A 12,713-nucleotide genomic window follows, 5' to 3' on the forward strand; every position below is an offset into this window, starting at 1 on the left:
GTTAAGGGCTTGGTGACAGCTGCAAACATGAAACAAGCAAGGTGCAGTAGCAGCATTTAATAGGTCTCTTTGGAAGGTAAGGAATTGCTATAAATCCTGGCAGTTTTACTGTGTGCCTCTCTACCTGAGGATGGCAGCATAAACTCTAGCAGTCTGAAAAGAAACGACTGCTAAATGTACTCCCAAGACTCCAAACTTGCATAAAAAGAACACTGTAGACTGTTTTTGCAGACAAGGATAGATACAGTGCTGATCGCTATATTGAGGGATGGTTAGAGAGGAGGGAGCTCCCTTCCCTTGGGATTTTACAGAGAGAACTGTTAGGCAATTAGAAGAAGAATTTCTGGTCTTCTTTCAACCTGTTTTGAAACTAGGACCCAGTTCTCCTGGTCAGAGATAAGCAATGAGTGGCATGGCACCTGTTGACATGTACTCTGCACTAAAAGAATTAGGGCTCCTTTTACTAAGCTGCGCTGGCGGTTTTAGCGCGCGGTACAATGCCACACATGCTAGACGCTAACGCCTCCATAGAGCTGGCGTTAGTATTTCCGCGCAGCGCGGGGGTTAGTGTGCGCTAATCTGCAGCACGCACTAAAAACGCTACCGCAGCTTAGTAAAAGGAGCCATTAGTCTACATTGACCTCTTTTGAAAACTAGATCATATCACACGAGGTGCTTCGAGAACATTAGCAGGGAAAGATTCTAATCTCATTTCAATGCAAATATAGTGGATTCTCTTGCATATGCATGATTAAACCTCAGTACAAAAATATGCAGGTATCCATAAATGCATGGTCTGCCTAAATTACATGTAGTTCATATGCATAAGTGGGTAAAATCAAATCACTTCTTTCTATGATACTTTCAGCATTACAGGCTTGTAGATGTGTGCCAACCAACACTTGTTTGAAATAAAGGTACATGAGAGGTGTAATATTTTCCATGTACATTTTGTGGGGCTTTTTCTAAATTAGATGACAACTTTGCTGTGCAAATTTATTTTCTAATATCTTATCATATACTGCCTTGGATTGATTTATTACATAAATGTGGGGTACTAAATAATAATAATAATAAAAAATACAATTGCACGTGGAGAGCAGACTACTTGATGGAGCAGTGGACTATGTTATCTCACTGGAATGCAATTACTGTGACTACTTTTAATGAAATAGTGCCAATGAAAGCCAGATGTTATCCGAAAAAGTTAAATGCTCCGTGGTTTACAGAAAACCTTCTGTTCTTAAAATGCAAATGTAAATCTGAACATATCTGGCATAAATCACAAAATTCAGCAGACACAGAAAAATGGCGTACATTAGTGAAATCTTATAAGAAACAAACAAATGTAGCTAAACAAACTTATTATTCTGAATTGGTAGGGATTGAGCACCCTGTTTGAAAAAAATTACTCAAGCTTGCACATCAATTGACTCCCTCTTATTCTACTGTTTCTTCAACTGCTGATACACTTGCCAATTTTTTCAGAAAAAGTAGATAAAATATATCAAATTTTTTTTACTGTACCAGAAGATTCTGATTGTAGTGAAGAATTACAAGTATCTTATGTTCCTGATATACAGGTATTTATTTATTTTAAAAATTTCTTACTCGCTAACATCCTATAATTCTGAGTGAGTTACAAAGAAACACTCATAATAAAACTGACAAACTATCATAATACATGTAAAATTAAATATACAAAATATTCAATAAAACATAACATTGCACTAATTAAAAACAACGTAACTCAACCTTCCAACTTTCAAGAGAAACATTTCCCAAAAAGCAATGTTTTAATCGACTTCCTAAAGTTTAGCAGACTAGGTGCACTTTTTACTTCAAGAGGTAGTGTGTTCCATAATGGAACGCCTTGCACAGCCACCATAGTGTGACGAAATCGAGACAGTTTCACATATTTCAAAGTTGGAACTTCTAGACAAAGCTTGTCATCTGAGCGCAGCGATCGAGGTGGCTGATATAGATTGAAAAAATTACTCAACACTGCTGTATTCTTTGTATGCATTGTCTTATAAATCAAACAGAGAACCTTGAATTCAATCTGAGATTTAATGGGCAACCAATGAAGATCACACAGAATTGGTGTAATATGATCATACTTTGAAGCCCCTACTATCAAACGAGCAGCGGCATTTTACACTAGCTATAGTGCCTGAAGTACATACTATGGCAGGCCAAAATAAAACACATTACGGTAATTCAATGTAGGGATCAACACTGCACTTATGACTGTTCAAAAATCCTGTATTGACAAGAAATCTTTCAACATTTGAAGTAAACAAAATTTTTAAAAGTCCTAGACACTACAGCTTTGATCTGTGGCTTAAATGATAAAGTAGAATCCAAGATAATACCTAGGTGCTTACATTGGCTAGACACTGGAACCACGGTATTGTCAAGTATTAATTCCGATGGAAATAAATCTAAATGTTTTTCACGACCCACACAAAGCACTTCAGTTTTACCAGTAGTCAATTTCAGATGGTTTTCATCCATCCATTTCTTAATCACCTAAAAGCAATTCTCAACCCGAATAAGAGCGTCTGATACTGCATCCTTAACTGGGTCCAAAAACCGAATATCATCTGTATACAGCTTATAGCTTACCCCTAATGATTACAATTCTTGACATTAAGGTAAATATTAAACAGGACAGCTGATAATGTTGACCCCTGAGGCACTCCACATACAAGATCAGACCATTTCGACTGACTTTCCCCAACTTCAACACGGAACATTCTATCAGACAAAAATGAATTAAACCACTTCAACACTGTGCCTCCAATACCCAGCTCCCATAATCTTAAGAGTAGAATCTGATGATCAATTGTGTCAAACGCTGAGGATATGTCCAAAAAGATCATTCAAAAACCATTCACCCTGATCTAACCCTCTACAAATTGTATCCAAAGTAGAAACCAGCAATAATTCAGTAGAATGCTTAGGTCTAAATCCAAACTGACAATCATCCAAAATGTCTAATTTTTCTAGAAACTCATGAAATTGAAAAAGTGCTTTCTTTTCAAGCACTTTAGCAAGAAAATTCAAAGATGAAATTGGACGAAAGTGTTGTAACATGCTGCCATCAACACCCTTCTGTAATGATCGAACAACTAAATTCAAAATAGATGGTACAACTGCTTCTTTAATAATTGAAAATACCTCTATTGGGCATGGATTTAATGACCAGGTGGACTTATTTAAATTTTGAATGATAATATGCAAGTAGAAAAAGTAGAGAGGGACTGGTCTATAGTACTTTTAAACTGCATTATTTGTCCTTATGGTTAAAAGGCTTTTAAAACGTCATGTCCTTTTTTTATTATTTATAAATTTATTCATATATTACAACAAATAAAACTAGGCATACCCACAAATGTGAAAAAGAAATTATTACAATACAAGAAAATAAACTTTGCAGTTTCAAGCCCACATTATTGGGACTATAACATTACCCAAAAGATCACATATGTAAAAAGAAAATTAAATTATAATTTCTGACAAGCAGGCAGCATATCTATTTTCCTTTCTTTGTCACTTCTTATCAACCTCTGCAATAATCTCAGGCAATTTGTCTAATTTAGGTTTATCTTGTAGGAAACTTTCCAACTGAGACGTATCAACAAAAATATACTTGTTACTCTCATATGTAACCAAACATTTACACGGAAACTTATGGAAGTCCTGAGCTGCAGGAACTGTCTTCTCCTATACTGTGTTTGTCTGGAGACATCTGGAAACACATTAAGTTTTTGGCCACAGAATAGAGCTTGTTTATTTATAAAATAAAGTTTAAGGATAGCTTGCTTTTCCATTTCAGATTTTAGTGTTACTAATAACGTTGCTCTTTTTGCAATATAGTCTTTAGAAGACTCCAAAAACTGGGAAATATTCAAGTTATCTGATGATACCAATTGATCCACACCTCCTTCTTCAGCTACTGCTTTGGCGTTTCTGGAAATGTAATTATTGAAAATACGTACCCCTATTGGGCATGGATATAATGAACAGGCGAACTTATTTAAATTTTGAATGATAATATGCAAGTAGAAAGGGTAGAGGGGGACTGGTGTGGTTGTAAAACTACAAAAAAGCGGCATACAAGTCCCAATTCCTTTCCCTATTTTTGAAATTGACTGTTTAGTGATGATTATATTATATTACAATTCTGGGTTATTGTACCAGTGATACTTTCTGTTATTCCTCTTTGAATCTTATTAAGAAATTAGGCAGGTAATAAGTTCCCTCAGATAAGATAAGAAAGAAGAAATGATGCCAGTTATTGGTGTATAGAAAGACCAAAACATGGTAGAATAATACTGATGAACAAAAAGGTACAAGAAAAATATGTCAGTATGGAAAGTTGTGGGGTTTTTTTTTTTCCTGTAAATTGCTGTCTGAAGAGAAACACAAAACACTCACTGACCTGGGGTATTTAGTGGTGTGGGATAAAAAACAAGTGCAATGGAAGAGAGAGGATGGGGACAGGAAAACGGAAAAGTCTAAATATGAGCGCATGGGCGAGTAATGTAAGAGAGAGAAAGAATGGATGGAGAAGGGAGAAAGAAAAAGTACCCCATAACCCAATTATGAACGTAGGTGAGAATTGAAATCATCTGTCAAATGTTATAGATCCTAGGGAGTTTTTATTATATGGTAGATTATCGTTACATGGTAGATTAGACAGATCCTTCCATTAGTGTCTTTGAAAAATTAGTAACACGAGATGTTGACAGATTCTTTGGAAAATAAAAAAGCATATAAAAATCTGTCTACCTCACAAAGTAAGGCTTTTCAAGATCTCATTAATGATTTCTTGTTAGTCATTTAGAGAGCTGATAAAGGGGGAGCTATTGTGGTTTTGGATAAGTCAGTACCTACAAGAGGTTTATCGACAGTTATCAGATAGCAATTTCTATCAAAAGCCACTAGCAAAATCAGTCAAGTTCTTATGCTTTTGAATACATGTTAGCCAACAAGGGGTCTTCATGACTACGGAATATAAATTTTTAAATGTGCAGTTTTCAAGGAAACCATATATTTACTTTGTTCCAAAAATTCATAAGTAATTTCATAATAACTTTGGGACACCCGCTAGTGTCCAGGCGTGGTTCTATTTTAGAACCTCTTTCTCAATATGTAGATCATTATTTGCATAGATTTGTTGCTCAAGCACAGTCATATGTTAGAGATTCACAATATTATATATAGATATTGCAATCTATGATCATCCCTTCAAATAAATAGATTTTGTTAATCACCATGGATGTGGTGGCTTTGTACATGAATATGCCACAAATTCAGGTGGTCCAAATAGCAGAATACTATTGAGCACAATTGCCATGTTGAAGAACATGATTACTATCATTATGCATAATTATTTTCAATTTGAAGGAGAATTTTATTTACAGATAAAAGGGGTCATGATGGGAGCGATGTTAGCCCCATCACTAGCCTGTTTATAGATGACCTTGTTTGAACAGCGGTATATTTATTCAAGTGCGTATGTCTCTCATATAATATCATGGAAGCAATACATAGATGATATTATGATATGACAGGGGACTATATGTGAATTACAGCAATTTTTTTCTTATATGAACATGGTTGATCCTCATATTACATTTGAAAGCAAGTGGCACCATGAGTAGGTTTAGCTTTTGAACATCCAATCCAATATTCTCCAGGAACAGGTTTTTTAATCAACCTATACAGAAAGAGAACTGATCAGAATACCCTTCTCCATTATACAAGCTACCACCCTAAGGTTGTACAGGATAATATTCCCACAAGACAACTCTGTCCTAGAGATTAATGGGGAGAGAAAAATGGGGTGGGGGGGTGGGGAGGTAACAGAAACATGATGGCAGATAAAGGCCAAATGGCCCCTGCAGTCTGCCCATCCGCAGCAACCATTATCTCTTCCTCACTCTAACACCCTCTTCTACGAAACCGCGCTAGCAGTTTCTAGCATGGGGAGCCACGCTGAATGGCCCGCGCTGCTCCCAACGCTCATAGGAACTCAATGAGTGTCGGGAGCAGCGCAGGCCATTCAGCACGGCTCTCTCTGCTAAAAACCGCTACCATGGTTTTGTAGAAGAGGGGGTAAGAGATCCTACATGTCTATCCCAGGCTTTCTTGAATTCAGACACAGTCTCTGTCTCCACCACCTCTTCCGGGAGACTGTTCCATGTATCTCCCACCCTTTCTGTAAAAAAGTATTTCCTTAGATTACTCCTGAGCCTATCACCTCTTAACTTCATCCTATGCCCTCTCATTCCAGAGCTTCCTTTCAAATGAGACTCGATTTATGCGCATTTACGCCATGTAGGTATTTAAACATCTCTATTATAGCTCCCCTTTCCCGCCTTTCCTCCAAAGAATACATATTGAGATCTTTCAAGTTTATTAAATTTTGTTATCCTGCCTTTTCAAAGTTTCAACGCGGCTAACATTCATAATACATTTGAGTGGAGTAAAGACAATTAAGACAGAATAATAAAATGACATCAAATATTAAAATAACATCAAAGTTTAAAAAACCCAACAAAACCAGCAACAACAACAGCAAAACTAAGGACTTCTTTTACAAAGGTGTGCTAGTGTTTTTTAGTGCACGCACGGGATTAACCAAAAAATTACCGCCTGCTTAAAAGGAGGCAGTAGCGGTTAGTGCGCGGGACAATTTAGCACGCACTATTCTGCGCATTAAGGCCCTAATGCACCTTTGTAAAAGGAACCCTAAACTTTAAAACAGATGAATGTACTGGGTCAAAAAGGAGGGGGAAGAACTACAATAATTTCGAAAGGAAAGAACAAAAATGGAAAAAACAAAAGGTAGGGTAGACACTGCAGTTTTTTTCTTGAGCAGAAAGGCTGATCAGAAGAAAATTCAGCTATTTGATTAAAGGAGAACATCTTTAAAAGGACGGTTGTACAGCAAAAGCGTCTTCAAAAGCGTGGTTTTTAAGCAGGATTTAAATTTCTTGAATATAATGAATTAATTTCTCGAATATAAGCTGGTGCTGAGTTCCATAATGTGGGGCGATGTCAGAGAAAATGCAATTTCTCATAGTATTAATAACCCTTAAAATGGAAAGATTTATTGCAATACAGCGCAGTTTTTTCAGGAAATTTCAGGATGTTTGGGAGCCATTTACCAAGTATTGTACCGATTAGATGACATTTTATTTTATTTATTTTTTTCTCTTAAATTTACAAGTTTGATTGTGAGGGGGGAAGGGGAGGGTAAATTTATTGTTACATATTGTATAAGGTATTGATTATATGATAAGAAAGGGTGGGAAGGGTGGGAGATAAGAGCATATTATTTGTACCATTGATGATTTTTAAGTGTTATATTTATTGTTAATTTGTTTGGATATATTGTTACACTTATTGTAAATTTGAAAATGAATAAAGAATTAAAAAAAAAACAAAAAACCCCCTTAATGATGGGATTCCAAGTAAATTTTGGTAAGTTGAACGGAGAGTATGTTGGCTGGAGTGGGGTATAAGGAGTCTATTAATGAATTCTGGTTGCCTGGTTTGTCTAGTTTTAAATGTCAACAATATTATTGTACAAGTGATACAATGTGAGATTGGGAGCCAATGGGATTTAATCAGTAAAGGTGTTAAGTGATCAAATGTTTTTGCATTACAGATTATTTTGATGGCTGTATTCTGAATTAGCTGTAAGCGTCTGACTTCTTTTTTTGTAATTCTGTTGTAAAGAGCGTTGCCGTAGTCCAGGCAGATGACTAGTGAGTGAATAAGGATGTTGAGAGATACTTGATTTAGAAACTTTGCAAGTGAACGTATCTTTAAGTCTGTCCCTATGCGCCTTATGACAAAGACCACGCACCATTTTAGTAGCCTTCCTCTGGACCGACTCCATCTTTTTTATATCTTTTTGAAGGCTTGGCCTCCAGAATTGTACACAGTATTCTAAATGAGGTCTTACCAAAGGTAAGGTGTGGCAAAACTAGTTGACCTTTCTTTGTCTGGCAATAGAGGAAGTTTCTTTGACATCCGACCCTTGGAGGGTGATTGCATGCATGAAAATGGCTGTATCAGGAATGGAATTTTGTGTGCTCTGACATGCTTTCCTGCCCAGGCATTTTAAATTGTGGAAATCATATCTGAATTGCTCTTTACTTTGGGAGGGTGGCACATATGAGGATTACAATGTTTTCTGTTACTGTGGTTGAACTATCCGAGCTGTCAGTTCAAATAGCAAAATGCTAAAATTTCATGTGCATTTGTTTGGGGGAATACTCTTGTTCACATCTAAATCTGGATGTGCTTTTCTTCAAGGCCTGTAAATAACTTCAGCTAGTTAAAGTTCAGGCTGAATGCTTTCCATTATTAGTTTTATTATTTGATTTTTTTTAATTTGATGGTTTAATTGCAATAACATTTTTGTCACATAGAACACCAAGGTTGTAATTTTCCTATTAACTAAATTGTAGGCTAAAATATGCATTAAGAAGGGATTATAGGGAATGAATTAATGTTTTCAGAATGACTGTTGCTAAATAACAAGTCAATGATTTTGCTTTAAAAGAGGATGCCGTTTTCTAAATGGTAAATAATTAGAATTCATTTACACTACACTTTTAAGAAAATGTACAGCAGTTCTCATTTAATGTGACAGGTATGATTCTTTGTATAGTAATATAACAACATAAGTGATAAGAATTAAGGACTGATTGGCTATTCAGTTGCATGGTAGTGCTGATCTCCACTGCTCCGAAACACGTATCCCAGCTGTCAGCTGTACAACAGGGCTGACTCAAGGGATAGTGCGTGGCACCCTGGGCCAACTTGCTTTGGTGGCGCCCTTCCTATCACATCATTTCTGGTACCCTCTCCCTCCTCCCCTTTCTTGCAGGTTTGGCATTTCCCCCTTTCTGATCCAGTCTCTCCCCCTCCCTGCAGGTTTGGCACTGCTCCCTCACATCTTTCGTTCCCCTGTGGTCCTGTACAGTTTACAACAGTTGCCAGTGGCAGCAACAGCAGCATGACAGGCTACCTTTGGCCAACCCATGGGTCTTCCCTCTTTTGCATTCCACCCACAGGAAATTGCATCAAAGGAGGTAGAATGTGGCATCCCACCTACAGGAAATTGCATCAAAGGCTGCTTCTGCTGCCTGTGACCAACATAAACTTTACAGTGCTGCAAGGGACTGAGAGAGGTGAGAGAGCAGTATCAGACCTGTAGGGAGGGGGAAGAGAGAAGGGAAGAGATCAGATGAGGTGAGAGGCTGGGTATTTTGGTGCACTTAGTCACAAGTGCTCTGGACCAGAGCCTCACCTGGTCCAGTGGTTAAGCAGGCCCTGACGTACAAACATGGCCCACCTTCAGGATAAGGCTCCTTATTCAACCATGTTCTCATACTTAAATTAATATTTGGGATCCTCCCCTCTCTCTTTCTGTCCCTTTTACTCATCATTTGAAAATAGCTATGCAGGTGATATAGGACCCATTGCAGTGCAAGGACTAGAGAGAAGTCTCAAACACAGTTGTAAGCCTGCTAGTCTGGAGACCCTCATAGTAATTATTATGAGCTGTGTGGCAGACTGGGAGCACCACTTCAGGCAGATAAAGGGCCATGGATTTGATTTACTGCTTTCTGTGGTACAAAGCGGTTTGCATCTATTATGTGCAGGTACAGGTCACCCTCTATATTTGTGGGTTCGGCACTTTGATTATTTGCAGTTTTCATCTTGCTGACTCCGCCGAGAGAAAAGTTCAGTGCTTTTTTTCAGCATGGTCGGGTAAACGTCAGTGTTGGAAAAGTGTAATTTTGCTGGGGTGCCAAGAGAAAAGTTCTGCACTTTGCTTCAGCATGGTTGGACAAATGCCAGCATCGGAAAAGTATGTGACTGAGTTTTGCTGCAGCTACACCAGAAATACTGTATGAAGTGTGTTTAACATTATTAAAAATTACAGTACTCTATATGAATACTGTACTATATATGAACCATGTCATCTAATATACTTTCCTCTCTTGCATTTATTTATTTATTTAATTCATTTTCTATCCCATTTTCCTCAAAGAACTCAGAACGGGTTACAGGTTTTTTAATATTCTTAATGCAGTTCCTTCAATTTGGACCCGTCACTGTTAAGCCTGGATTTGTACCATTTCCTTTCTGCTTTCCTTAGTTCTTTTTTTTTTTTTTTTAGTTCTCAGGCCATCGGTAAACCAGGGGGAGGAATATTTGTGGGGAAAGCATTTGATCTCCTAGAATGGGGCTAGCCCTTCATATAGGGTTTTTACCTCAGTGTACCAGTTCACAGAAGCTTCATCAACAGATTCAGAATTGGGTTTTAATGTTCCCACTAGGTTAGAAAGGCCTGTGGAGAGATCTTCTAAGTTGATAGCAGCATTGTTGTATATCTTCTTATGTTGGGTTTGCTTCTTGATTGATGGTTGAGTTGTGTAGGTCTGGTTAAATGTGATCAAATGGTGACCAGACCAGGCTACTGTTTTGATGGTGCAGTCAGGAGTTCCTGTGGTGGGCGGAGTATCTTTCTGAATAAATATTAGGTCTAGGATGTAGCCCGCAGAGTGAGTCTGTGAGGGGACCATTTGCTGGAAACCTAGGTCCAATAGTGAAGTGATGAAGTCTGCTGGGGATCTGGTCTTGTTTGGGTAGTTTGCAAAGTTAAAGTCTCCAAGTATGATGATTCTGTTGTATGTGACGAACAGTTTGCTAAGGACGGATAGCAGGTCATCTAAGTTGGACATTGGAGAATGTGATGCTCTGTATATCAAGGCAAAGGTTAGATCTCTGAGATAAAGCACTCTAGTGCATCTAGTGTGATGGTGTCAATCGGTCTTGGGTTGAGGCTGGACTTAATGATGGCGGCTACACCTCCTCCTCTCATATTAGTGCATGAGCAAGCTATTGTTTGGTACCCTGGTGGGCAAAACATTCCCAATGTAGCTCCATCATTATCTTTAAGCCAGGTTTTGATAATTAGGAAGATGTCCCTGTTATTGTCTACAAGGAAATAATTTAATATAATGTCTTTGCAGTGGGAATCAAACCCGACTCTTCAGATACTCAGCCCACTGCAGTTACCATTAGGCTACTTTTCCACTCCAGGTAACACTGAGCATCTGTTTTGGGTTCCAGGCTAGAGCAGTAAAACTGGGAGGCTGTTAGTACCAAAATCTCTTACTACCCCACCCCAATAAATCAGGTCAAGGCAGATATTGTTCTGAACCAAGGATTTGCTGAAAATCTTAGGAGGTTGTTGACAAAAATCAAATAATAGCAGAGTAGCAAAATACAGTATAAAACAGTTAGTCTCAGGTTATGTGTGGACTCTCCTTTACAGGTAGAGAACCCCTCTTCTCTATCTCTTTTCCCCAGAGAACCTTGTGAAGTTGGTTTGGAATCAGATGTGGTCACTGATGCAGTACCTTCTGACAGTCTGAACCTCCTTGTTCAAATTCAGGGGATATCCACTGCATCCTCTCCTCCTTTGCCAGGATCAGTGACACTCTGGTGCTGTTTATGATTGGAACGGGTAAATGTGAATCAGCTGTTTATGCTTTCAACAAGTAGAAAGACCAGGGACTCATTATGAAGTTACTAAGTAGTACTGTACATTTAAAATGCATCACAGAATATAGTGTAGAGGGATCCCATCCACACCCTTGTTGTAGAGGCAGATTGAAGAGGCTACTGAACTAGAATTTGGTTTATATGGGTCCCAAAGGCACAGGTGGGGAGACTTATTGAGAAAGGAATGGCCTAGTAGTTAGAGCTACAGCCTCAGCACCCTGAGGTTGTGGGTTCAAATCCCACATTGCTCCTTGTGACCCTGGACAACTCACTCAATCCTTCATTGCCCAAGGTATGTTAGATTGTGAGCCCACTGGAACAGATAGGGAAAATACTTTAGTACCTGATTGTAAACTGCTTAGAAAATTTTGATAGGCAGTATATAAATACCTAAAAATAAAATTTACAGAGTAATAGGTTGAGAACCAGGAAACCACTGACAATTCTTGTGTGATCTTGGGCAAGTCATTTAACCCTCCATTGCTTCAGATGCAAATTTAGGGAAACAAAAAATAAATCTCATAGATTATAGAAAACAATATTTAGGCCATCATTCCTTCAAGCCCACATCATGAGAGGTTGAAACTACCGAATATTTCAGTAAAGAAATACGGATAATAAATCCAACATTTAAGGCAAAATAAGCTTCCTCAAATCAAATCAGATACTCTTCTTCTTTATGTTCTTCGTGTAATTTAAAAAACTGTTCCAATTGTAATGGGTCCCAAAAAACATAATCCTTATCTTGAAACTTTAGCAAACACAAGGAAATTTTTAAAAAATAAGTCACACCCAGCGCCACAACTCTAGGCTTCAATGCCATAAAGGCTTTTTGTGTGATTTGCTTTGGTTTAGACATATCTGGAAACATCAGTACATTAGCTCCACAAAATATAGCCTCTTTATTCTTAAAATATGTTTTCATAATTAATATCCTATCACTATTATGTAGGCATACTACCAAAAGGGTAGATCTAGTCTGTATCAGATCCTGAGCATCTTCAAGGAGTCCTATAAGATCAAATTCATTCGATACCAACTGTACTAACCCTTGATTGGTTAGGAGGTTTTTTTTTTTTTTAATAGGAATATAATAACAATTAGAAATA

General features: G+C 37.8%; 1 protein-coding gene across 1 annotated transcript in view; it reads left to right on the forward strand.

Moving 5' to 3' along the window:
* The window catches only part of LOC117358164 (bifunctional protein GlmU-like), a 143,852-nt gene that overhangs the window by 42,623 nt on the left and 88,516 nt on the right, over positions 1-12,713 (forward strand). The gene's annotated exons all lie outside the window — the stretch shown is intronic.

The sequence above is a fragment of the Geotrypetes seraphini genome, chromosome 3 (genome assembly GCF_902459505.1).
Source record: "Geotrypetes seraphini chromosome 3, aGeoSer1.1, whole genome shotgun sequence".
Lineage (NCBI taxonomy): Eukaryota > Metazoa > Chordata > Amphibia > Gymnophiona > Dermophiidae > Geotrypetes > Geotrypetes seraphini.